Below are 27,252 nucleotides of genomic sequence, written 5' to 3'. Positions count from 1 at the left end.
AGTAAAATTTATTACAAATGATGAGAGAATAAAGAATGAAAGGGCTCTCACAGCTAGGACAATCGAAAAGATTGTTGGTGAATCTACTGCTACAGCAACTCTAGTACATCCTACTGCAACTAAATTAGGGCAAGCTACATGGATTGGAAAGATGCTGCAAGAACTCAATAAAAGCTTGAATGTATGTGTCCAAGTGTAAAAGGAGGAGAGTTAGAGGTTTTGGACTCACTTACTGCATCTTGAAGCATAGAAACATCAATTTACCATGTATATGAAGAGCAAACATGCAGATTTCCTGAATCTCTGCTACAACAATTTAATTTCCAAAGAGCTGAGGAGACTACTCCAGTAGAAGAAAATGAAGAAGCCGAGACTGAATGAGAGTTAGGAGAAGATCAACAGTAAGAAAAAAGAAAAAGTTGAAGATGATGAAGAAGAAGAAGAAGAAGAAAGTGAAGATGGGGAAAAAAAAAAGAACCTCCAATTTGTGACTCCTAAAAGAAAGGGAAAAGAAAAAATCCTAATCGAAGAGGAGTCTGAGACTAAGGAGCAAGAAGATGTTGATGCAGCTATCGAAGAGGCCATCAACAGATTTACAAGATAAAAAAAAAAAAAAAAAGCAAAGAGGAGTATGACAGAACTCATTGCGAGCATCACTACTGAAAAACCGGTAGCAACAACTTTTTCACCAGTTGTCATAAAGAAAACTCCCATAAAGTTTCATGTCCAAACTTAAAAGCCATCCAGCAAAAGAAAATGGGCACAACCTTCTAGAGGTGTTGTAGCATTGTAAGTACCAAAAGAACTAGAACCTAAGAAAACAAAGCCAACTCTGCTTAAAGTTACTGAAGTGGCTGGAACCCTCTAACCAGTTAAATTAAAAGACAGAAAAAGAAACAAATAGTTGTTGCACCACTGGGTTCACCAAAGGAGCATTTGAGAAGTGGATCGAAGAAGTAATAGCCCTGCACAGCATATGTTGCAGCATTGCTTTCAACAATAGGGGAGTATCCCATACCTGCCCAGTCTAGCTTTGTAATTTCTAAAACTTTTCTTTTATTTATTTTAGCTTGTTTATTTTGCATTTCTTGATTTTAAGTTTATGCATGATTGTTTTTAATTTATTTTAAGTACATGTGAGGACGCAACACCTCTCAAGTTTAGGGGGCTATATTATGGTGTAATATGTCTATGAATGTATGTGTTTGTATTGTGTGTGTAACTCTGTTTATCTACCATTCATATTTGGATTAGAAAACCCAATAAAAAGGAATTAAGTGATAAATATAGGATGAATGACTTCCAAGTAGAGATAGTTTATATGTGAGGGTTGGAACTTTGTCTTAACACTTAGGCTTTGGTTGAGTTTTGTGAGTATGCTGTAGCAAAACTACGTAAAGTAATGTAGAAACTATTAGCAATCTAAAGTTAAAAAATATCTTAAGTTTGGGGGGAGCCTGAAATTTTTTTCAGAATTATCACAAACTATGCTAGATATGAGATAAAATTATGCTCTAATGATTCAGTTGCTGAGTAACTAGGGCTAAGTATATACCCCATATGCAGACTTGAGTAAAAAGGCAACAAAAGTTATTAGTATTGCTGCAGCAACCCAAGAAGCAAGAGAGGTCCTTTGTCTAAGATACTGAGTAGTCAGGTTTGTTCATGAGCCCCATGTTTAGCTTTTAGTGAAAGGTGTCTAAAGATAAGAGTATGTTATAGCGTCTTAGATGTTTTTGTTGCAACAACTCTGAGCTATACATTGATCGAGTAATTAGGTGTCATCATTACAAGTGATAGGCATTCACATAAAAAATCAATGTTACACTGAAAGGTACTTATGGAAATTTCTGTGGCACAGTTTGAAGCCATTTTTTACCGTCGTTCCCCTACAAATAGAAATGTATGTTGTTATCTTTGAGTTATACTTGATGCTTGAGTGATGTTGCAGCAATTTTAGAACTTGATCAAAGTGCTACACACACACTCTGGATAAAATAAAACGTAAGTCTAGAACTAGAACTGCTGATGGTGATTTTGTATGTTTAAGAATGAGATCTGAGGGTTGATGAATCTGAGCAAGCTAGATGACAGAGCTAAGTTGTTTGTTGCATAATTGCATAAGGACAAGTAATGATTTAAGTTTGAGGGCATGATAACTCTATGAAATGAGAGTTATCATGGCATTTTTAGACTTAAAACTAATATTATTTAGAGAGTGAATGATGTGTTTTAATTGTATTTTTATTGTCATTTTTGCATGAATATCTATTTAAGTTTAATTTTAATAAATTGATTGTAGCAATTGTTGTAGTAGCAATTGCTGTAGCAATATAAGAGCAAATGAGGGCAAGACTACCTATGTGTTAACTGACAAAGTAATGACAAGCGGCACAAAAAGATATGCGATCCGAGGTTTCCAAAAAAGAGACACGTGGCCACATGCTTTTGGTTGCCTTAATTCCAAGATATAAAAAAAGCACACATGAAAGAAACAAAAGGTGGCCATCACACAAAGAAACAATAGAGAGAAAAAGAAAAAAAATAGAACAAGAGAGAGTTGAGGGCTGCAGAAAGGGATTTCTAAGAAAAAGAAACAGAGATCGCAAAAACCTAAAAGAGGGACGTCTTGTATTATCGGAACTCAATTTCTCACCTTTATTTGCTTGTTTTCATCTTTCTATGGAAATGTATTTGATGGTAAAAATGAGTATTGTTACTGTTTTATTGCCTATCATAAACTAAACTTTGATGTAGTTGGGTGTTAAACAAGCTTAATGGTTTTTTGACTTATAAATGCGTGTTGCTTAGAATATGTCATAGCATTTTGTCTTGATTTTACTTATTGCAAATCTTTATTTCGGTTGACCACCCATTTAGTAGATACTAGCTAAGGAGGAGCCTCAAAAAGGCCTGACTTAGTAGAACAAATCAAGGCAATACATGGTTTTAGATTGAGTTTTCCAAGTTGAGTTAATCTCTATTTGAATAGGGTCATGCTTAATCTAAGATTAGTGAAGAACAACACATAAGAATTCACCTTGTAGGGTTATTAAATTTTAGAACATATAATGCTATATCTAATGTTAGAACTGGTCACTGTTAGATTGCATATAGATGTAACATATCTAACATGCAACAGCTGAGGATGTATGAGGGATTATGCTTAGTGCTTTAGCAACATTATTGTAATTGAAAAACAGTTAATACCATTAAGTGAGTTTAACCACTCAACTACTCCCTTCCTATTGAGTATATTTTTGTGTTTGCCTTGAGATTTTTTCCTTATTGTATTCTGTTTATTGCATTTTTAATTTTGTTAGGTCATTAATTTCATTCATTATTTTATTTTAATTAAGTAGACTGAATTTGCATTGTTAAGATTGTTGTAGCAAGTCCTGTAACATCAATCCCTGTGGAGACGATCTGGATATTCATCATTATATTATTTATTGTGTACACTTGCACACTGACACCTATAGCAATACACATCAACAGTTAGCATAAAGAGGACACAAAATTCTTGTTTTATTCATTTAAACTTTTCCAATAAAATTTTCATTATTTAAAAACCTAGTTTCTCTTATCTATCAACCTTTTACATTTGCGCATCATCACTGAAGGCTGACAAAATATTGACAAAATGGACTATAATATTGTGTGATGTGGTGTATGTGGTGTAATAGTGTTAATTACTTATTTTGATTTTTTCTCCAACATTGCATACTGCTATAGTTCATTTTTTACCATTTTGTTTAAGTTTTTTCTCCAAATATCAATGTTCAATGACAAAATAACCAATCAAGCATAGTTTAATATACATGATAAATAGAAAAAGGTGGACCAAAACTCTTATTCCTTTACATCAAAGTACAAATTTATCCAACCCGAGCCGCACAAATAATCTGCTTCGCTTAATAACTGCAGGCTGCCACCCGCCAAATTTCTAACAAACAACAACCACATCAACCTATCCATTCTTCTCATCATTAGAAAAGAGTAGTGCTGACAAATCTTCCATAGTTACTTTGTTGATTTGTTTAGATCTACATCTTGATCTATCCTTTCAAGCTTTGACTCAAAAGCCTACAAAAAATCACGGACCAACTTTTCAAGTAGTCGATCGCTCGTTAACTCCATCCTGTTGTTTACATTAGCGACGTGATGTCACAAAGCTATGGTCGTTACCGTGAGAGTTCACCACTAGCAGCACTACTAGAGCCACCATCAATCCCTCTTTATCAAACCACCAACCCAACAGCTCATAGTCGCCAACAAAAAAGAGGTGTTTCTCTGGTCAGAGAGGGAAAAATCCCTCTTCGGCTTTTTTTTTAATTTAATCTCCTATTTATTTTTATGCTTTAATTTTTCTAGTTTTCCTATTTTATCTTCTTTTCTTTATGGCGGTTGTTTTTCTTATTATTTATTGGGTGTTATTTATCTACTCCTCTTGAGATCTTATATGGTCGTAAATGGTGTCAATGCAAAGTTCAAATTAGAATTGTGTTAATGTTCGAATCAAAGGATGCCTATATTAGAGTTGATAAATGACTCTAATAGTGGCACATTGATATTTTGATGACCTGTGCGAGTAATCGAAGGCATGGTTTAAGGACTCATCAAGGCTTCTTAGGGATTCTCTAGATGGGGTGATTATGTTATTGAGTTTTGCGGTTTTTTTTATTGTTTTTGTAGTTAATATTGTGTTATGGTGTATTGTGTTATTCTTGTATTATTATTTTCCTTCTCCGATTGGAAAAAGGGTTTCATCTGCATTAGTTGACATTGACAACTGTCCATAAAATTCATCATGATTTTAAGTAGTTTTAATTGGTGAAATTCTTTTTCTCCTTTTGGCTTGTAATCATAGTTATTTTTAGAATTGTAGGAATTGTTCTAACCTAGGATTGAGTCATAAGCCTTATCCGATATATTGTACTTAAGCTTAGTCATCGTGTATTTATGCTTGTGTGGCATAATATTGTGTATTTAAGCCCCTATGCCATTAAATTGGTGACCAATAATTATTGATCCTTAGTCAAACACATACTTTCATTTCTAAAATCAAAATATATATACATGATAAATAATAATACCAATAATAAGAGTTTGCAAGCATGGTGTTAACAAGAAAAAACAATATAGTTTTACATAGCTGGGAGTTGAAAATTCATAAAAGAGAAAAATAAAACCTTTTTTTTTCTGCAAGAAGTTTGTGAGCATGAGAAAATATAACGCATTACAGTTGGTAAAACACACTTCTTTAGTCCTTTAAAAAACATAACATAAAGGGTCTTGTTTGGTATGTGGTATAGCTATATGGACCAGAGAGTTTTTGTTTAATCCCAAGCTTATCCCATGTTTGGTAAGATCATGGATAATGATGTTATGGTACCATAAACCCACAAATTCGCCCAAACTCGCCCACTAAAAACTATTTGCTGTGGATAATTTTGTGAGTTACTGGTGGATTTAGTACTATAAATTTAAATCTGCTGCCAGTTGCGGGTGGATTTGGTATTAACAAAAAAATCAAGAGGGTATTTGTTAAGTGCTGCAGAATGCATATTTGCAAAGAGTAAAATCATCATCTTGCACTCCAAGCCTCGCTAACATTTCTACTTTTATATAGTTAAATCCTTTAAGCTTTAATATCTCGAGAATCTGACTATAAATATCCCAGTTTGCTAGTTTACAAGAAAACTGGATGGGAATCCTATCATCGACCCATAGAGGGCGTTCAAGTCATTTCTGAACATAAAACCAAAGAAAAATATAAGTCACAATCACAACTACCAGTATATATCCTTTTAGTTTATAGTTCTTTTATCATTTGCATTATTACTTTTAATAATATGATTTTATATCTAATCATTGTTTGTTTCTTTTTATTGTTTGCTTTTGACTATTAAGCCATGAGTTTTACACATCATTTGACAAATACACCACCCTATATACAATTGTATATCATTATGTCTGTCACCATATCTTTAAATGCGAGTTTTTTTTTCAAACAACTCACAAATAATTTTAACAATTATTTTAATAGAGATAACTTTGAGCAGACAACTCAAAAAGAACAGTTATGTCATAGTCGCGTCATAGCCAAAAGAAAACTACACCTGATATATAAAGAAAGTGATCAAGGGTTATAAAAACTAATCTTAGAAGCTGCTTTTACTAGAGGAAGTTAAGTGCTAGGCATCATAAAAAAAGCCCTAAAACCTCAGGGAAGCTTGTCAGGCCCACTAATTTGAGAGGAGTTAGTTGTTTCAAGTATACAAGAGAGAATAAGCAGAATGCCAAAACATGCTAACAATTTTATTTTCTTGCAAGAAGATTTTGCAACTCTAGATGCACTATTTACATTTGCTTCTTGGGCCCATTCGAACATTCATCAGAAGCCCATCTTGTTAAATGATAATAACTTTTATGATGCCTTTATAGAATTTATTAACCATGCAATTAAAAATCATTTCGTTTATAGCCAAAAAAACTCTTTATTTGTGCTCTTACTACTAATGAGTTACTCAATCTTTTAGAAGCTTATAGTCCAGAGCCAAATCCCAAGACTCTTGCGTTGGATTGGTCGATTGATGATGGTAGTAGTAGTAGTAAAAAGTAAAAATTAGATCTAACTCTCCATTTCTAAATATTTTCTATTGCTGTGTTCAAGTGATGTCTTCTAAACTCTACTTTTTTTCCTTCAAGACATTGATGACAATGTCTCATTGAGGTTAAGAGGAGGGAATAATTGACAATTGTGCAATAAATAATAGTTGTTTTCTTGTATTCGTGCTAACCTTTTCTAAATTTTTGTGTCGAAAATAGTCGAATATAGAGTTTAGTTACTTTAGACATACATCTTGATGTGCATCTTCTTAGACTTTTGAGTCTAAATAAAAAAAAATAAAATTTTGAATTCTCCATTATGATATTATTGAGTGCCCATTTTTGTCTACCTTGGCCATCTTGACAAATTCAATAGATTAGTCTAGACACACATGACAGGTGGTAGTGGTAAGTTAAGATTTTGTAATATCTAATCTTTTCATTTTATTCGTAAGCAACAATCAAAGGTAGTAGAATTTACCAAAAAAAAAAAAGAAAAAAAGAAAAGAGACACTCTCACTCACTAACCAGGTCTCCTTCCTGAGCAAGCAGAGGGTATTCGTGTAAAATGGTGAGAGTTGATCAAGCTTATGTAAACTCTTACTTAGTAACTGGGCCTCCTGCCTAAGCAAGCAAAAGGTGTTTGCGAAAAATGGTGAGAGTTCGATTTGTCCAACCCAATACTTTTTTAATAACCGAGCCTCTTTCCTAGGCAAGTAGAGAGTGTTCACGTAAAACAATTAGAGTTGGTTAGAAATATATTATAAATAAACTTGCTACCTAAGAAAAATAACTTCAATGAAGTGGTGAGAACAAAAATACCACTTTATTTTAACCAAACCCTATAATCATTATGTTAAAGATCACTGCACACAAAAGAAGTTTTGCTGAATTGTTGATTGATGGTTGAGTGGCGAAGGAGAAGAATAGAACTTCAAAGTGTTCATTTATTTGGTAAATAGATTTTAATTTGATTTGGATTTTATAGCTTATTGCTAGGGACTAGAGAATACATATTTACAGAAGGTTAAATCATCATTTTGCACTCCAAGCCTCACTAACATTTATACTTTTATTTATTTAAGTCTTTTAAACTTTAATTTTGTGTGTATTGTTATAATGCTATGTATTTCAAGGGTATTCTGGATATTTCAAGATTAATGAGTAGTCAGACAGCAAAATGAACACCGTAGGAAGGGCATAAAGGATAAAACTATAATTTTGAGATTTTAATGAGGCCCAACTAGCGTGCCATTGACTAGCTAACATGGCAGTGACCAAATGATGTGGCAGTAGCTTATTGGACTGAAAAATGCTAATGTGGCATGGACCAATGACGTGACATTGACCGATGATGTGGCAGTATGCCAGTATCCTATTATACCGAAAAATGTTGAAGTGGTGTTGATTGATGATGTGGCAACATGTTATTGGACCTGATGATTTGTTTCAACTAATAAGATCTTGCCACGACACAATCCTGAGTATTCGAATTGTTTTCATCTAATGCCCATGTTTAACTCATTGCAACTATAAATAAGGGGCTCCCCTAATTTGATAGCGTTGAATCTAAATTTGAGCTCCATTTTTCATAATTCTCTCTTCATCTTGTATTTTCTACATATTTTAATAACTCTAGTTCAATCATGAGTGGCTAATTTAATTTCAAGTTTTGGTTGAAGGTGAAGCCTCAACATGATTCATAGGTTTAATTTGATAAGTTTATTTTATTTTCCTCTCCGATTTATGTGGTTGTTTTGACTTATTGTCAACAGACAATGTATCCTATCTAGATTTTGCATGGTATATTGGCTCTCTAATGATAGATCATTACTGTCCGGCATAATAAGCACTTTACACTATATTTATTAAAAAGAAAATCTCCTCCAGTAATTGTGGATTTTCTAGACTCAGTGTTGACTGAGAGTGCATCTAAGTTATTTAGTAAATGGTCTTGCCACATTGTCGACAGAAAGCTTATTATTGTCTAGCACAACGTGTACTTGACACCACACTTAGCAGAAGATGATTACTCTCTGGGGACACTAAGTGCTTGATACAATATTTATTAAAGTGAGGCTTAAGTTTTGGAAATACCCTCTCATAAAATAATTAGCAGTAAAAAGGAATATTAAGCCCTTGGTGAAGTGTTGAGTTGAATTCAGAGACTCAAGTGTTGATAAAAAAAAATCATCTCTAACCAATTCACATGCACACTTAGAAAATTAACTCTACATATAACTAAATTAACCTCCTCGTCAATCGACACTCGTCACCATAAATATGTACTACAATAGATTCGTGTGCTTTCGAGTACAATAAAATTTTCACAGCAGTATCCGTCAACCCACAATTTTATTTTTTTTATAAATTTTAATTATTAAAATTACATTAAAAATATTTAATTATAAAAATACATAAACTTTGTTATTAACAACCACTTGTTGCCCAAGACCTAACCTAGTCTTTTTAATTATAAAAATACATAATTGCTAACACTAGCTTGATTCACATCTTTCTCTTCACAGTATGTATGTATGTATATATTTTTAAAGAAACTTTTGTAGCTATCAATGAAAAGGCAGCCATGTTAGTTGAAATTGGTCTATCTTAGATTTCTCGATTTTGGCCAAAAATCCACCAAAACGTGCCTACTAATCTAGTTAAAAGCTCAAGCATAAGCATAACTCCTAGCCTAACGTTAATTGTATATTTATATGCAATAGTAAGGGTATATTTTTACAGAAATGTTTAGATGAATTTTTTAGGTGTATTATGATTTGGATGTGGTATTATGATTTGGAATAAATATGTCACTATTGCCACTGTCGCGAGTTACAGGCAAAACTGCTGATTTGAAATAAATTTATTGCTACTATCGTAACTATGGGTTATGGGCAAAACCTATTGCAGGTTATCGGTGGTTTTGATAATTGTTAAAATCCACAGCGGATAGGTTTTTGAAAAAAACTAAAAACCACAGCTAGTTGCGGGTGGGTTAGGCAATTTAAACATTTTGTTGGTGCCGGATTAGTAATGACAAACCTGCTGCGGGTGGTACTCAATGTCATTCTAAATCATGGAGTGAGTATAAAAGTTAAGTATCTCATGGGAGACCCACCCATTAATTCCCAAAATAGTGAAAAGGTATCCCATGCTCTTTATAGAATAATTACTTAGGATAAGCGTTTATAATGTTGGAAAAATAATTACTGAGGGACAGTCCGTTTCTCTAAATGAACTATTAAGTTGAGATAATTAATGAAGCATCAAGTCTCTAATACTAATGCTAGCTAGTTTCGAGCCCAATTTCTTCTGCAATCGACAAAAGATAACCACAACATTGTATAATAACTAAACGAATAAATGCCCTTTCAAGAAATTCCAAGATCGCCACTTCAGTGGACCATTCCATAAAAGATTCAATCATTGGAAATTGGTATTATTCCCTGTTGTTTGTGAAAGAAAATCCAGAAAACCAAAACGGCAGAAGATTTTGCGTTTAGAGCTGAAATCACTTAAGCTCAACGACATAGAGTCTTGCGTTTTGAGGAGTAAAAGAAATACTCTTCTGAACGACATGTGGATTTGTCGTTTAAGTTTAAGTGAAGCACGCTTGTATCACGTGCTTGGGTTCAGCTTGCAAGGGTCGTTGGAAGCTGTTAAACGCATGAGGAACTCACGTGAGTTGCTGGGGAATTTCTGGGTTCGTTATTGAAGCTGTTATCAGCAGCTGATGTGGAAGCAACAGATTGGTATGCAGAGAGAGCTGAAGAGAGAGAAGGGGACTGGTTTATATATATAGTCAGTTACGTTCTTTCTAGTGCATAAGCATTACTCTGTAATTCATCTTGGTAAATCAATAAAGCTGTATTTTGCCCTCCCGTGGATGTAAGCTAGAGAAATCTAGCTGCACCACGTTAAGATTCTTTTGTTCTCTGATTCATTTACTTCTGTTTTGATTCTTAATTCCAATCAGTTAATTATCTAGTTCATAGGTTCATCTTAGTCGCAGCTTTTCAGTCATCAATCTTGCAGCATCTTGATTAGTTGGTTGGTGATCTTGGGGAAGAATCTAAGGTTGCTTAGTCTGTTCATAGCTCCTTAGTCTCTACATTCCCTTTTGTATATAGAAGTATTATTCCAAGTAAAATAAGGAGAACGTTCAACGGATCCTTTAATGCTTTAATTTCGGAGACTAGGGATTTGGAATTTTAATTGCTCGTGTCCTTCTTTTTTTCTTTTATATTTCAAATTAATTGTACAACTCAAGTCATTTGGCAGCAGATTTACTTGCAACCAGCAAAAGAATCATTCCAGTGTTTTGGAGTGGCGAAGATAGGCCAACATTTATCCATCAAAACTGTACTAATTAATAATATGTACTAATTGGTGATCAGCCTAACAAATAACTTGTATGACAACTTACAACTTCAACTGACAAGATAATAAAATTAATGATTCTATTTGTAGCTAAAATCTATGCACAATAAGAGATATTAATGATAGGACTTTCAAAAATAAAAATTCTAATTCATAATAATAATAAGGAACTTCAAATAAAACATAAATTAATAAAATAGTCTGTCACTGCAAATAATTTGAAAAAACTCCGAGCTTCAGAGTTTTCTTTGTCATTTATTAATTATTTCTTCGTCAAATTAAACCAGCGAGCTTCTTCAAAGACCCAACTTGTTCAATAGACGAGGAAAATTGCTTGAATTCCATGAATTTTGACAGAGATAAGAAACCTAAGAGGAGGGACGATTAATAATTAGAAAAAGAATAATGTAAACTTTTATATATGTATACATAGATGTATAATTGATACTAAGCGATTAAAAAAATTTACCCGGTAATATGTATATATATATACATATACACGCACACATATATACATATATACAAATTATAAGGAGATTTTGAATGAACCTTGCAATAGAGTGAACAGAAATAATTATTCCCTTGCAGCCTATCTGAACAGCCGTTGCATTTATTGGAGGTGGATTCTCTAAAATATGCTTCTGGCCTTTGGTTTATATGTAGCACTTTTTCACCATCTTGTTGGCAAGAAAGTGGGCAGATATAAATGTGGTTTCATCAGTCATACGCTCATGTGTGGATACCGAACTTGAGCTAAGATCAAAATTGTATGCCATAGTCCAATTCGGATTTTGCAAAATTCGGATGTTTGTACATGAGCATTATTATGTAGTTCAGAATAGTAGTTCGTTGGCAAATACCAGAATTTTTGAAGAAAATATTCAATGAAGAAGAAATAAATAAGATTACAATCAATAAACTCGTCAGCGTCAACCAACCGTACAACGCTCTTTCGGCCAGATGTGCGGATCTGAAATATTAAAGATTTACAAAACAAATGCATAAGTAAATAAATCATGCAGATGGTTTTAAAAATTTCATGATGTAATAAATTTAATTCAATTAATATTTATTTATTCATGTGAACCTTTAAGAGGTGATGAGTACTTTCGGGATCGGACAAGCATTTTTCGCATATTCTGGCGCAACAATTCAAACAATATATGTTCCTTTGTTTAACAGCCTTTCCATAATTGCAATTTTCAAAGCTTCTCTCTTGGAAGAGAGTCAAAAGACCTTGGAGCCACTGGGGTTGATTCCCTGCCTGAAAACACGATTGAAATACAATTGATGTTATTAACTGATAAAATTCAATAACAAAAATTTCGAGTCCTAATAAACAAACGAAGTTGGATTCAATATGCTAATCACCCTTGACACGAGATTATTAAAAGATCAGCACAACTATATGATCAAAGCTGAATCTAAATTCTAAACAAAAAGTGAAAATTAAAGAAAAGACCGACCATAATTATCTTTTGATGCTGGAGAGTGTATATTTTTTAGAGAGAGAGAGGAGTGTTAGTAAAGAGAATTACACAAGAATCAAAGAGAATTGAGCATTTTATATATGTATGTGTCTTATTTGTGTCGTATTGCTGTCCGAAAAATTGTAGCACTGTTTTAATTAATTAATGTGATAGGTTTAATGAACAAGAAAAAAAAAAGCACGCGGGTAGATTAATTTCTGTTTTAGCAACTATAATAGGAAACGTTTGAGTCTTATTTGGGTAGTGTTTGTATCTTAATTAACGCAATCACTATTTTGTTGCCTACTCTAGTGTTAGATGAGGAAACTTCAAAAAGAATAAAAGTGGAAAAAATAAATTGCAATGAGTTAATGGGAAACACATAATAAATGCACCAAGTTGATTTGGATTAATTAATTTTCGACATCTATAATTAATTATAGGGTAGGGTTAGTTGAACCCACAAAATTCTTCTCTACACATGTATAAAAGATATATTTATTTTTAAATTTTTAAAATTTTAGAATGTCAGAATTACTATTTATTTTTTTCTTTCTTTTACAGATGCATATTCTCTCTCTAATATAACATCTTGTAAACTAAATTCTCACTTACACTCTAACATGGATATTGATTCTTAATCTTTCTTATTAGATCATAATTGCATTTTTCAATAAATCATTACTGCATTTGAATTATTGAACTAAAACTCTCCTGGAGCTCAGCCATATGTATATCTACGCTGGGACCGTCATGTATTATAATCCATGTTCTTCAATAAGGTCAATGTATGCCGATGTCATTCGAATCAGGATTTTCATTTTCAAAGATTTTACGTATTTCATGGCCTGTAAACGTTTTTTTTTAATTTATTTTTTATCGTGGATTTTGTTTTGTTTTTAATTGATGATGGCCAATAGAAAATTTGAATTTATCAATTTTTGACAGACGAATTTATCAACTTTCGACAGAAACATTAAACATTCACATGCAGTTGAACTTTGAAAGAAGAAAATATGTGAGGAATAGGAAGAGAAAGAGAACACATTACATTCGGTAATTCCACAAAAATTTCATAAATAATAAAAATTTTAAAAAAAATGGTTCTAGAAATGAAATTTGTGGGTTCAAATAGTCTCACTCTTAATTATAGGAGAAAGCATAACTACACCCATAAAGTTTTAAAAAATGGTCAAAGAAACTCCCAATTTCAATAAAGGAATCCTCCTTTGCTATAATATTCTTTGGCGCTAATTAACCACAAAAAAATGACTCAATGTTTTATAAAAATAGAAAAATAATATTAAAATGAATGTAATAATATATACATTTTAAAATAATTTCAACATTAAAAAATTATTTAATATTTTACAATCTATTAGACATATTCTATTATATTAAAGTAAATTTTATACAAATGGAAACATAATATTAAAATATTATATAATAGCTTGAATTATTTTGAATTTTACATAAAATAATTTTAACTTTAAAATAATGCATGAGATATATTTTATTCATTGTAAAATTTATTTAAACCAAAGATTTATTTAAAATCTTTATAATAAATACAAATATATTAATGAAATAAATATAATAATTTATATTTTAAAAATTATTTCAAAAATTATTTTTTTACTATTATTAGTCTACTAGATAGAGTAAATTATTTGTAGCACACTTTTATATTTATTAAAAATTTTGAAGCTATTTTTTTACTAACTATATGTGAAGAATATTAACTAGATAAAATTAGGTTTTGATGTCCATTATTGAAATTGGGGTTCTTCATGACCATTTTCCCAAATCTCGGAGGCTTAGCTATCTTTTTCCCTCAACTTGCATTACAGATTATGGAACTGATTTTACCAAAATTATATACACCGAAAGATTCTATTATGTTTCTATTTGTGTGTGTGTGTGTGTGTGTGTGTGTAACGTACTCACAACAATAAAAACTCTTTTCATTAGGTGTATCAAATATGGGGACTTTAGAAAAAATAATAATAATAGTAATAGTAATAGTAATAATGTTGTAATACAATAAATGATAAATTAATAACCTTAATTAAATAATAAAATTCTCTGATCCCAACTTGTGCCTATTTGAAAAATTACTAATTTAGATAAAAGCATAAGATAATAACTTTTTATTCTAAAGCAACAAAAAGAAATACATAGATAATTCATGATTCAGACCAATGCTTCGTATTCTCTTCATTAATTCTTTTGGTTAATCTATTTGTGTTTCATAGTCATAAACTTGTAATTTTTTTTCTAGCCCCAAGGGCTTCATTGTTATGTAGTTTTTACATAATTTTATTTGATTGGTTACCCAAGTTTAAATCTTGAGAAGATATAAAAATCATCATTTTACCCATCTAAAATCGAAACTTATATACATATATAAATTAAAAGAAAAAACTTGTTCAGTGCTAAAATGAGTTTTCCCCATATAACTTTTCCATGGAGGGATTTACCTTAATGACAATGTGAAAACATAAGAATTTGATTGATAAGAGAAACAAAGCTTCTCAATAATGAATGTTTTATTGAAAAAGTTTGAATTAATAAAATTAGGGTTTTGCGCCCCTAACATAGTAGCCCTAAACATCACAAATTTACGAAAATAGACAAATATAAAATATTATTTTATATTAATATTCTTCTATTCTAAATAAGAAAAATAAATAAATGGAACCCAAATTTGATTTCTAAAAAAATAAAATCCAAAAAAAGAGAAATAGGAAATATCTTAAAACTAAAAAAAGACCAAGAAAAAATAGAATTTTTAGCTTGAGCACGGACCAAAAGGGTGCAATCTATTTTGGGCTTTGTTTGTCTAGTCACAAACTTCAAAACAGTATATTATATGCCCAAAACAAACACTTGTAACTCACGTTATGACCTCTAGAATGTACCCTACTCATCTCATGCAACCATCTTACATCGTTTTGCCAACCAAGTACCCATACTTTGGATCATGGTCTTCAGTTTCTGAGACAAAGTTGTACACTTAACTTGAATGGTTTAATTTTATGATGCTAATTAGGGTGGGTGCTTTGATCAAACTCGATAAAGTACAAACACAAACCAAAAATGTGCAATCTATTTTGGGTTTTGTTTGTTTAGTCACAAATTTTGAAACAATATATTATATGCCCAAATCGAACATCGGTAGCCTAAGTTATGACCTCCGGAAGGTACCTTATTCATCTCACGCAACCATCCTAACTCACTTAGCCAACCAAGTAGACATACTTTGGACCATGGTCTTCGGTTTCTAAGTTCAAGTTGTACACTTAACTTGAATGGTTTAATTTTGTGATGCTGATTGGGGCCCCTTTTTTTTTTATCAGACTTGATGAAGTACTACGGGATTTTGTATCTTTCTCAATGCAAATCGTATCTCATGGTGTTATAAGAAGCGGCCCACTGTATGAAGTGTTGATCACTTGCTTTCACAACAGTTGAGCTCACATGGCTAACCTTCCTATTCTTCGTGTTTTGTGATAATATAAGTGCGTTACACACATATGACGGTAAATCCAGTCTTGCATGCGCGGTCGAAACATAATGAGATGGACTATCATTTTCGTATAAGGTTAGCCATGTTGATATTTTGATAAGAGATTTAAGGAACTCCTACCGCATTCAAGATGCACTGTTTTGGATTTCCTCAATGAAGATTCATATAATCTCTTTGTTTGCTTTACTTTTTGTTTTGTCTATATCCTTGTGGGTCTTTTGATGGAATAACTCTCACCACTTATTCATCTTTTTATTTTTGAATTTAACAAAGCTTAGGGTTTACAGGATCCAATTTTTAGTAATTAAGTCAAACCACATAACTGACCAAAGATTGATAACTCAAATAAATACGCATTACTAATAATAATAAGTTCCGAAAACCCAAAAAAAAAAAGCGCCCTTCACTAGAAATTTAAATGTCGAATGAAGAGAAAAAAAAACAATTGAAGAATTTGATGAAGCATGCAGTGCAAGCTATGGCAGATTCACTCTGTTCAAAAGCCATTTGGCGTTGCGATAATTGGATGGAACTGACATGATATGATTAACCTATAATTAAAGACAGATAAATATTAGAGTTAGAATAAAATAATTTAACTAAAGTGAAATTAATTACTTAATTAACTAACCTTGCAATCGATTGAACAAAAGGAATTATGATGTTCAAGCGTTGCATCGCAGCCGTCACGTTCACAATTATTGCCTCCATAACTTGTCTGTGGCCTTTGCTTAATAAATAACACTTGGGCACCATTATGGACGCGTGGCTAAAGAGTAACATAGATTTAGAACACATAAATGTATAAAGCGAGGAAAGTGAGGAAAAAAAGTTTTTTTTTTTTTAAAGTGAGTAAATATTTAATGACAAATTATTAAAAATGAAATTAATATAAACATTATTTTTGGACCGTATGAAAACACTAATTCATTAAAATAATACTCTTTTTTTTCTTTTTTTAAAGTATTGTAATAAAGAGAAAAGAATAATAAAAAGTCATGGTTTATGAATATCACATACATAAAAATAAGATGACAACTTACTTGGATATGGCTACAATCAAGCAACTCGTTGGTATTGTCCAACTTTACAACTGCACAACTTTGATTTCTACCAGTGCCATGTGCGAAAATCTGAAATATGAAAAATTGATGTAAAGCAATATCAAAGCAAAATAAAAGATCATGATAGTACAGAATCAATAAGTATAGATAGTAACCTTTAAGAGTCGATGATTCGCATGATCATCGCAATCTTTACAAATACAAGCTCGACATTCCAAACAAAAAAGGTTCTTATGTTTTCGATTATGACCTTGCTCTTCACAATGCTCGTCGAATCTTCCTTTAAGAAGAGCGGTTAGCCAACGAGGTACAATAAGAACATTGTCCTGAAAAACATGGAATATATTAATACAGTTAAAATTAATCTAAATTATAAGAAACAACTAAAGATATAAAAATAAAAGCCAACCATTGTTTTCTTGGTAGGGATTCTAGCAAGAGAATAAGGGATTCTAGCAAGAGAATAACTTTTGCAAGAGGAGAGGCGTGCTAGCTAGCTGGCTAGAAAGAGGATAATTGCAATGAATCAAATAGAGAAGAAATTCGAACTATTTAAAGAGATGAATGTGCCGTATTTATGTCGTGTTTGTGTGACTTAATAGGTCGTATTATGTTGCAAAAAGGGAAAGAACGAAAAGGGGACAAATATATATTGCAAAAACGGGAAAGCAAGGAAAAGGGGGGAAAAAGATTGCACGTTCAGAAGGTGACGCCCCGTATGGTTAAATTCTTATATATTTTGCATGTTAATTAAATATAGGAGTAATAACGGCATGTAATCCCTTTTAAGTTTGAAAAGTACAATAATTATATTAGAAATAGATTTTGCTTTGGGGATGTTATAATTAATGAAATAGGTTTTGTTAACAAAAATAGTTTCTATTTTTAGCAACTATAAAATGGAAAAGTCCTTATTCAAGTTGTGCTTGTGTCTTAATTAACGCAACACTATTTTGTTGCCTACTCTGATCTAGTGTTAGATCAGGAAACGAGAAAGAAAAAGAAAGGAACAAAAGTAGAAAATAGAAAATATAAGTTATTGGGGAAAAAAAATATATAAGCACAAGTTGGTTTGGATTAACTAATTTTCGAGATCTATATGTAATTAATTAAATGGCTTTTACACATTACTCAGCCTATTAAAAAAAACTAAGAAGATAAAGCAGAGATAAGTCTTTTAATTAACTTGTGTTATAGACCATGTGGAATTGTTTGTGCCAGAAAGATATCGAAAGAAAAGCGTCCCTCTATGAAGCCGTAATTTTGTTACAACATTAATAATGTGGCTAACAAACCAGTTGAAAGGGTGATTTTAAATTTAAAAAGTAAAGAAAATAGAGATATGATAAAATACAATCTTTGTATTTATCTCATTGAATTCACTGTCGGTTTTATCTCTCACATTTGAAATTGGATTCTTGAAGATTGTCTCTACTCCTGAATGATTATACGAAAAAGATTCGACAAGCTGTTCTTATTCCATAGCACTTTAGTGCCAAATAATCTTAATTGTTTTTGTTATTCGACTTGATTTGACAGTGAATTCTTGTAAATTTCAGTTGTATTGTCAAACTGGATTATGTTTATAACATAGCAGTCTCCTTCCAAATCCAAGTGGACATATAATGTTAACCTAGCAAAACCATTTATAGGAACGGTTAACTTGTCCTTCTAGCTCAACTTATTGTCAGTTTATTGCCTTCAATGTTTGACAGGGAGGCTTCTAAATGTGCTGCTGGACGGTCAAACCAGACAAGGAATCATTGATTTGATGTTCTTGTTGAACAATATTCATATCAAATCACGCTTTGATGATGTTATATATTTAGTTATTACCTTACATGAATTAATGATCTTGCCCACTTATTAAAGGAGTTTTAATTTTTTGTCATTTATGTTGCCTTATTTTGTTGGGTCATACCGCACTTATGGTGCGTGGGTAGCCACATTACCTGGTATAAATCATGATGCACCATTCTTTCAGATGCTCATAGTTAGCAGTTTGTTTCCAGTAGCATTTTGTAAAAGAAAGATACAATTGACTACTCGAAAATATCATTATATATATATATTTGTTACGTTTGACATTAATGTTGTGAAACATTATAAATGCAACATTTAATTTTTAATAGCACAACACTTTTTTTATTCTCTTTTTGTCTCAAATGCATAGTTGATTAGTGTTAAAAATTGTCTAATTATCAAGCGGTAATAATGTTATTTTGTGCTTATGTTATAATTTTATTTGTGTTTATGAAATATATTAGGAATTATTAATTATGTATTAAATATATCTAATTTTATGTATTTTTAAGTGTTTATTAGGTAAAATATTAATTTCACGCAATTCGAGGCTCCAAACAAATAAACGGAGGTCAAATTTGGATTCTGGAGGTCCGAAAACTTTAAGATCAGTCAAGATCGACTTAAAATTGAGCTTGTGTAAAAAGAGTTGACTTTTTTGCTTGATCGAGCACTGATTGGATGATGAAATGAGCTTACAATAGATTTGAGTGCATGGGATAGCAGACAATTTTGACGAAATCTCAACCGTTCATGATTCAATGGCCATGATTGTGTCACGTGGCAATGGTTGGTGAAGCAAGTTGTAGGATCCGAATCTTTGTATTCGGGTCGACCCAATCCATCCATTAACCCGCCAAATCTCAACTGTTCTTTGGCTAAATTGATTAAGTCAAACAATGCCACGTGTGATGTTGACTTTTGAAGTTTGACTAGCCGTTGGATCTTGATCTATTGGTTGTGAGGAGCGCATGCATGAAACTTATGATGGATGGTAAAACACTGGATTATGAATTTATTTTTCTATAAATTGAGGCTCATTTTTATGTTTTTAATGATCTCTCTACATCTCTCTTCTTCTCAAATTCTCTCCATCTTCCTGTAATCTTGATTTTCAGGTGTGTTTTTAATATTTTGTATAATTATTTTATAAATAAATTTAGTTTTATTTTCAATTTTAGTTGTTTTTATTACGTATTTCTTTTATCATCTTGCAACTATCCATGCCGCCATAGTAATTAAAAACTAACATCTGTGAATTATTAATTAGAGCCAACTTTGAATTGTGAGAACATGAACTTTATCAATCAGATGAAATTTGTATCTTGTTACTTTAATTTTTTTTTTCCTTTCAATTGAACTACATATTCGATGTAGAGTTTTTATATTGATTACTCATTAAGTTTTTTAGTTTCTAAGTTTCCAATCTCTTCTCGTATTTGGGGAAATAAAATTTCTCAGTAGTAAAATGAATATACTTTTGTGGTATTCCATTTAGAGCTCATGTGTCAACGTCTAAAGCAAATATATATATGTTGAGCTCTTTTGGAATGACTTGAACACTTCAACAAGACCAACATCTTAAGTGCTATCCATGATATAGAATAATATAGCAATTATATGCTAATTTAAAATTAAAAATCAATATTTACCAACAAGCTGTAAGTTACTTGCTATATTTCAATTAATTAAACTATATGAGATTACCACTCTCTAATATTCATTGATATTTTTTATTATCTGTGCTCTTACTACTAATGAGTTACTTAATCTTTTAAAAGCTTATAGTCCAGAGCCAAATCTCAAGACTTTTGTGTTGGATTGGTCAATTGATGATGGTAGTAGTAGTAAGAAGTACAAATTAGATCTAACTCTCCGTTTTTAAATATTTTCTATTACTGTGTTCAGGTGATGTCTTCTAAACTCTACTTTTTCCTTCAAGATATTGCAGATAATGTCTCATTGATGTTAAGAGGGGGGAATAATTGATAATTGTGCAATAAATAATAGTTGTGTTCTTGTATCCTTACTAACTTTTTCTAAATTTTTGGGTCGAAAATAGCCGAATATAGAGTTTAGTAACCTTTAAGAGTCGATGATTCGCATGATCATCGCAATCTTTACAAATACAAGTTCGACATTCCAAACAAAAAAGGTTCTTATGTTTTCGATTATGACCTTGCTCTTCACAATGCTCGTCGAATCTTCCTTTAAGAAGAGCGGTTAGCCAACGAGGTACAATAACAACATTGTCCTGAAAAACATGGAATGTATTAATACAGTTAAAATTAATCTAAATTATAAGAAACAACTAAAGATATAAAAATAAAAGCCAACCATTGTTTTCTTGGTAGGGATTCTAGCAAGAGAATAAGGGATTCTAGCAAGAGAATAACTTTTGCAAGAGGAGAGGAGTGCTAGCTAGCTGGATAGAAAGAGGATAATTGCAATGAATCAAATAGAGAAGAAATTCGAACTATTTAAAGAGATGAATGTGCCGTATTTATGTCGTGTTTGTGTGACTTAATAGGTCGTATTATGTTGCAAAAAGGGAAAGAACGAAAAGGGGACAAATATATATTGCAAAAACGGGAAAACAAGGAAAAGGGGGGAAAAAGATTGCACGTTCAGAAGGTGACGCCCCTTATGGTTAAATTCTTATATATTTTGCATGTTAATTAAATATAGGAGTAATAATGGCATTTAATCCCTTTTAAGTTTGAAAAGTACAATAATTATATTAGAAATAGATTTTGCTTTGGGGATGTTATAATTAATGAAATAGGTTTTGTTAACAAAAATAGTTTCTAGTTTTAGCAACTATAAAATGGAAAAGTCCTTATTCAAGTTGTGCTTGTGTCTTAATTAACGCAACACTATTTTGTTGCCTACTCTGATCTAGTGTTAGATCAGGAAACGAGAAAGAAAAGAAAAGGAACAAAAGTAGAAAATAGAAAATATAAGTTATTGGGGAAAAAATATATATATAAGCACAAGTTGGTTTGGATTAACTAATTTTCGAGATCTATATGTAATTAATTAAATGGCTTTTACACATTACTCAGCCTATTAAAAAAAACTAAGAAGATAAAGCAGAGATAAATCTTTTAATTAACTTGTGTTATAGACCATGTGGAATTGTTTGTGCCAGAAAGATATCGAAAGAAAACATCCCTCTATGATGCCGTAATTTTTTTACCGCATTAATAATGTAAGAACTATGTATCATTAGATCTTATCAACAGTACACATTATTTTTATTAATTAAAAAATTTATTTATTTTTAAAATATTATAACTGGTTAACAAACCAATTGAAAAGGTGATTTTAAATTTAAAAAGTAAAGAAAATAAAGATATGATAAAATACAATCTCTTTATTTATCTCATTGAATTTATTGTCGGTTTTATATCTCACATTTGAAATATGATTCTTAAAGAGTGTCTCTACTCCTGAATGATTAGACAAAAGAGATTCAATAAGCTATTCTTATTCCATAGCACTTTAGTGCCAAATAATTTGAATTGCTTTTGTTATTCTAATTGATTTGATAGTGAATACTGTTACGGAAGCGTGAGATTGAGCAATTACCAATATTTTAGTGACTGTAACTTCTGGAGAAATATAAATGTGGTGTAAACAAATGCAGAGAAAATAGGACACAATAATTTTTACGTGTTTCGGCGTAAAATCTACGTCCATGGGCAAAGACTGGAAGATAATTTTACTAATAATGAGACTTTACAAAAGTGAAAAAACTCTAAAAAAAAAAATACTCAATACACCCAACACTACAACAAAACTGGCAATAGATGACTGCAAAAATCTATCATAAAGTGGGGTGGATGACAGTGAAATTATCTATCATTTATGTACCTGTCACTCTTTTATGATAGAAAAAAAGTATGTCATTAACGTATGATAGCGTTTAAATGTCATATGTCAGTCATGGAAAAAAATAAATAAATTATTTAATTTTTTGGTGGGACATGTAAATTTTTTTTTATTTTGAAATTTTGGCTGGAAAATTAATTTTCATATGGACAATTTTGGCGGGTAAAATATTACGTTTGTGATAAAATTTATGATTGATATTTTATGTCATTAATTCTTTTTATGACTTATTTTATGATTAATTTTTTCTATCACAAATTCTAAATTTATACTGAACATAATTATGAATTATTTCATTTAAATTTATGCATTCTTGTATATGAAATTCAATCACAAATTCAATATGAACCAAAAATTAAATTATACATTCTATTAAGTCCAAAAACACTTTGTATTAATAACATCATCTAAAAACACTTTTATCCAACAGTTAACACATCCAAAGTAATTAAGAAGTTAATTCCAGCAAACGTTTCAAATTTTACAAACTAACAAGCCGTCAAATCTTGTAACGCAGAACTCCCATATTCTCAGTAAAATTCCAGTAGATAAACTCCCATTCTCAACAAATACCCAGCAAAACTCCCAAGACCAGCAATTTCTCTCAACCTGCATATGCAACACCAATTGAATATACCAAGCACTATCGTTATAAAGAATAAAAACCTACAGTAAAACCCCTAAGTTTTAGATGCAACAGAATCATTACTAATTCAAACTCAATCTGCATGTGCAACACTAATTAATATAGCCAACCCTATATTATAAAGAGTTATCTATTAAAGTAAAACTTTAACTTTTTATACAACTTAAATTAATTCCTTGCCACAATAAAATATATAGTAAATAAAAAAGGTATCTTGTAATATAAATTTCAAGCATAATACATATCACCATGACAATGAAGATAATATGAACTAATGATTGTCTCAATACTTATTTTTCAGCAGAACGTTCCTATAGGAATAGGTAAGCAAGATCATATATGGGAGTTAGGCATGCAAAACATTATGGTTATTTCTATCTGGGCACATATCCTGTGAAAATCATGCACAAATGTTCTAAAACTCTATTATGAATATGACTACACACAAACTATAGCTAAGAGTATAAACACGAAAGTCTCCACAAAATCTATGAAAAGGCCAAAACTCTCCTTCTCAGGCTGCTGCCATTTCTTGCCTGTTGCTAAGAATTAAAAGGAGACTCATTAAACTTTGAAGAAATGGAATGGAAGCCCAATGAAAAGCCCAAATCCTCACTTTCTCCCAAATATACAAAAATATCCTCACGTATTGTCCTCAAATATTCTTTTGTTTCTCTCCAACCACACAACCTAAAAAGTGGCCATAACTAAACTAGCCCATAATATAACGAACTTCCTCTTTCCTTCAAATGCAAAAGGAAATTCCAAAAGCAAGAACCGACGAGAAAATAGCACAAATAAGTACACCAAACATTTATATGAATTAATTATTTTTAAAAAAAGTATATCAAACAGACAATAGAATGCAGTACCATATTCTCCTCATTTCCCCTGCCACCCCAAACCACGCATAGAGAAGCACAACAAATAAATATATTCCCTATACTGGAGATATATATAAGATTTCTCCGAAGGTCATCAGGCTTTAATACAGCCAGAAAGCGGATCTCAATAAAAATTTAATTCAAAATCACTGGTTCTTTTTGGATGATGCAGTTGTCATTAAATATTTTGAAAGTAGCTGTGAAAATATATCTCATTCTGTTATTCTAACCCCAAAAATAAAAATGGAAGAAATGCCTAAATAATAACAAACATTTGTCGGTCGTTCAGTGCACAACAACCTACAATTGAATTTCTTTTTGAGTATCTTGCCATTGTTGAGAGTGTACAAAAGTTTTTCACAGCTTCAGCATTAAACCAAGTAGTATACTACAAAATGAAACTGTAGGATAAACCACGAACGACATCTAATTATAAAATGTTGATGAGTGGAAACTTGATAATATTGATGAATCTGTTAGTACCTATAAACGAGGAATACAAAAACAGGCCTGGTTCACTGCATTATTATTCATTACCCCTCTAATTAATTAAGCTGAAGAAAATATCAGTGGCAGAGAATTCTGTTCTTGGATCCGTTTTCAACAGTTCGCATTGTATATTATATCCTTAAGCAACTTCCGTTTTTCTAAATATTTGGAACTGTTTAAGAACCAATCCAACTAAAATTATTGTTGCAAAAGGAAAAATATTAAGCACATAGCAGAGCGAAAGAATGCATATATGTGAGAATACGTCTCCTTGATATCGAATAGAAAAGGCCAAAGTAAGTTCAATAAAAATAATATTGTATGTTTAGTTGTAAGGTGCTATTTATTACTTTGTTTGAACAAGAAAAAGTTCTAAAAAGACCAATCATTAGCTTCAATAAGCCCATGCTTGGCTCCATATATATTAATAACGATTACAACATACACAATTAATTTTAAATAGTGGTCACAATTAATGGCTAACAAAGTAGTGAAAGGATACCTCTATAGATGATTCGAGTTGATGTTGCAACTTCAGCATTGACATTGTCTTTAAGCCATTTCCTCAGTTCAGCATGGACCTGTCACATATATTTAAAACATGGTCTGAGAAAAATGATTACATAAAAATTCACAGAATATCAACTTTAGAAGCACAACAAAGAGCAATTATGTCAGCAAGTTTTGCTGGCAAAAAGAGATAAAGTAATAATTGAAATAGACTTAAAACATCTATTTACTTGTATTCAATATGTAAACACTGTCATGACCCAACCCAGACCTGGCAAGATATTGTCCGCTTTGGGCCTTAACAAGGCCCGTACGGATTTGTTCTTGGGGCGCTCATACACCCCAAAACGCGTCTTGCCAATTAAGGTGTGGATCACTCCTTATAAACCCAGCATCTCTCCCGTACTTTGCCGATGTGGGATTTGCCTAGGGTGTTACATACACCCCCCCTTGAGGACTCAGCGTCCTCGCTGAGGTTTGCCCCACCATCGCTCAAGAGGACACGCGGAGCCGCTCTGATACCATAATGTCATGACCCAACCCAGACCTGGCAAGATATTGTCCGCTTTGGGCCTTAACAAGGCCCGCACAGATTTGTTCTTGGGGCGCTCATACACCCCAAAACGCGTCTTGCCAATTAAGGTGTGGATCACTCCTTATAAACCCAGCATTTCTCCCGTACTTTGCCGATGTGGGATTTGCCTAGGGTGTTACAAACACAAAGTACAAAATTATTTCTGTGCATGTACCCATCTGAAATGGAAATGACACGGGCAAAATTATTTGTGGGTTTGTACGAATATTTAGGCAGATGTATAAAAGAAAGCATCCACAAGCATGGGAGTCTGAAGATGGATTGGGAAACAAATATAATTCTTTGTTGTATGTATGAATCTATAAGGTGAAAAAATGATGATGACAATCAGAAACAGCTCTACTGTATTATTACTTGTTTCAAAACTTCTAGAGCTATAGACAAATTCTGAAATGCTCTGCCTAGGAAAAAATACACGTGGTGAAAATATATGGAAATGTGCTGACAAAAACACCAAACAAGCTCATAATCAATTCTTGTTAAAAAAAAAAAGGCTCATAATCAATCCAACAATATTTATGTTGATAGCAAGAATAAGGATAGTCATATCATTCTTCTAAGCACGAAGATCATTGTCATTGAAACATCAAATTAAATAAGACATAAACTCAAACTTCCTTCTTGAGCCTAAGCAGGGGTTGCAACCTTTCCAGTACCAATGGCCCAAACTAGCTCATAAGCCAACACAACATTGTCCCAGTTGGATTTTTTTTCTGCAAGAGAACAAATAATTAATTGTTCATGCCGTGTAGAATCTAATATTACAAAATATACAGTCTTTCGCTGACCATAGATAATCATCCTATAAGAAAAGCAAACCTTACGTACGTACCTAAGATCAGAAAAGAAACAATAATGGATGGATGTGGATATATATATATGCATGAAAATAAGAATATTCCTGACATGACAGCAGGGAACGCTACTAAAATAACGTCAGGTGCCACGGCAACCGGGGTATAGTACACCATATAAATACTCAGGTTTAATTTTTATCAATTAAGTTCACAAACACACCACCAAAAAAGCTAAGGTTTCTTCAACCTCAAAACCTTTATTACTGAGAGCTTGCAAGCTCTCTAACCTGAGATAACCCAACTCTAACTTGAGCGTCAGAGTGTGGTCGCCGACCACCCCCGGCTCCACCTCTGACCTCTTTTTTAGTTGTTTCGTAGGTTTAAGATGATTTTCACCAGCCTTCTACACCTGAAGTCAGACCCCCGCCATATCCACCACCTTCTCAATCCTCCTCCACTCCACAAAAAGCCTAAACAACCCACACGCGCCGAACAAGCGAGGCACCCCGCTCCCCAACAAAAATAAATTTATTGTTCTGGGCTTGGTTTTGTGATTTTATCTCGTTAACCCAAAATC

General features: G+C 32.0%; 1 protein-coding gene across 2 annotated transcripts in view; it reads right to left on the bottom strand.

Moving 5' to 3' along the window:
- LOC112497074 (triosephosphate isomerase, cytosolic-like) overlaps window positions 1-26,638 on the bottom strand; it is an 85,807-nt gene extending 59,169 nt beyond the window's left edge. Inside the window, exon 1 of one of the 2 annotated variants that reach the window (XR_008054043.1) lies at window positions 26,524-26,638. The gene's annotated coding sequence lies outside the window, so the exon portion shown is untranslated. The remainder of the gene's footprint in view (window positions 1-26,523) is intronic. The other variant, XR_008054044.1, reaches the window with a different exon arrangement.
- Window positions 26,639-27,252: the final 614 nt, after the last annotated feature.

Source organism: Citrus sinensis, chromosome 4, assembly GCF_022201045.2.
Source record: "Citrus sinensis cultivar Valencia sweet orange chromosome 4, DVS_A1.0, whole genome shotgun sequence".
Lineage (NCBI taxonomy): Eukaryota > Viridiplantae > Streptophyta > Magnoliopsida > Sapindales > Rutaceae > Citrus > Citrus sinensis.
This window is presented reverse-complemented; position numbering and strand designations above follow the sequence as displayed.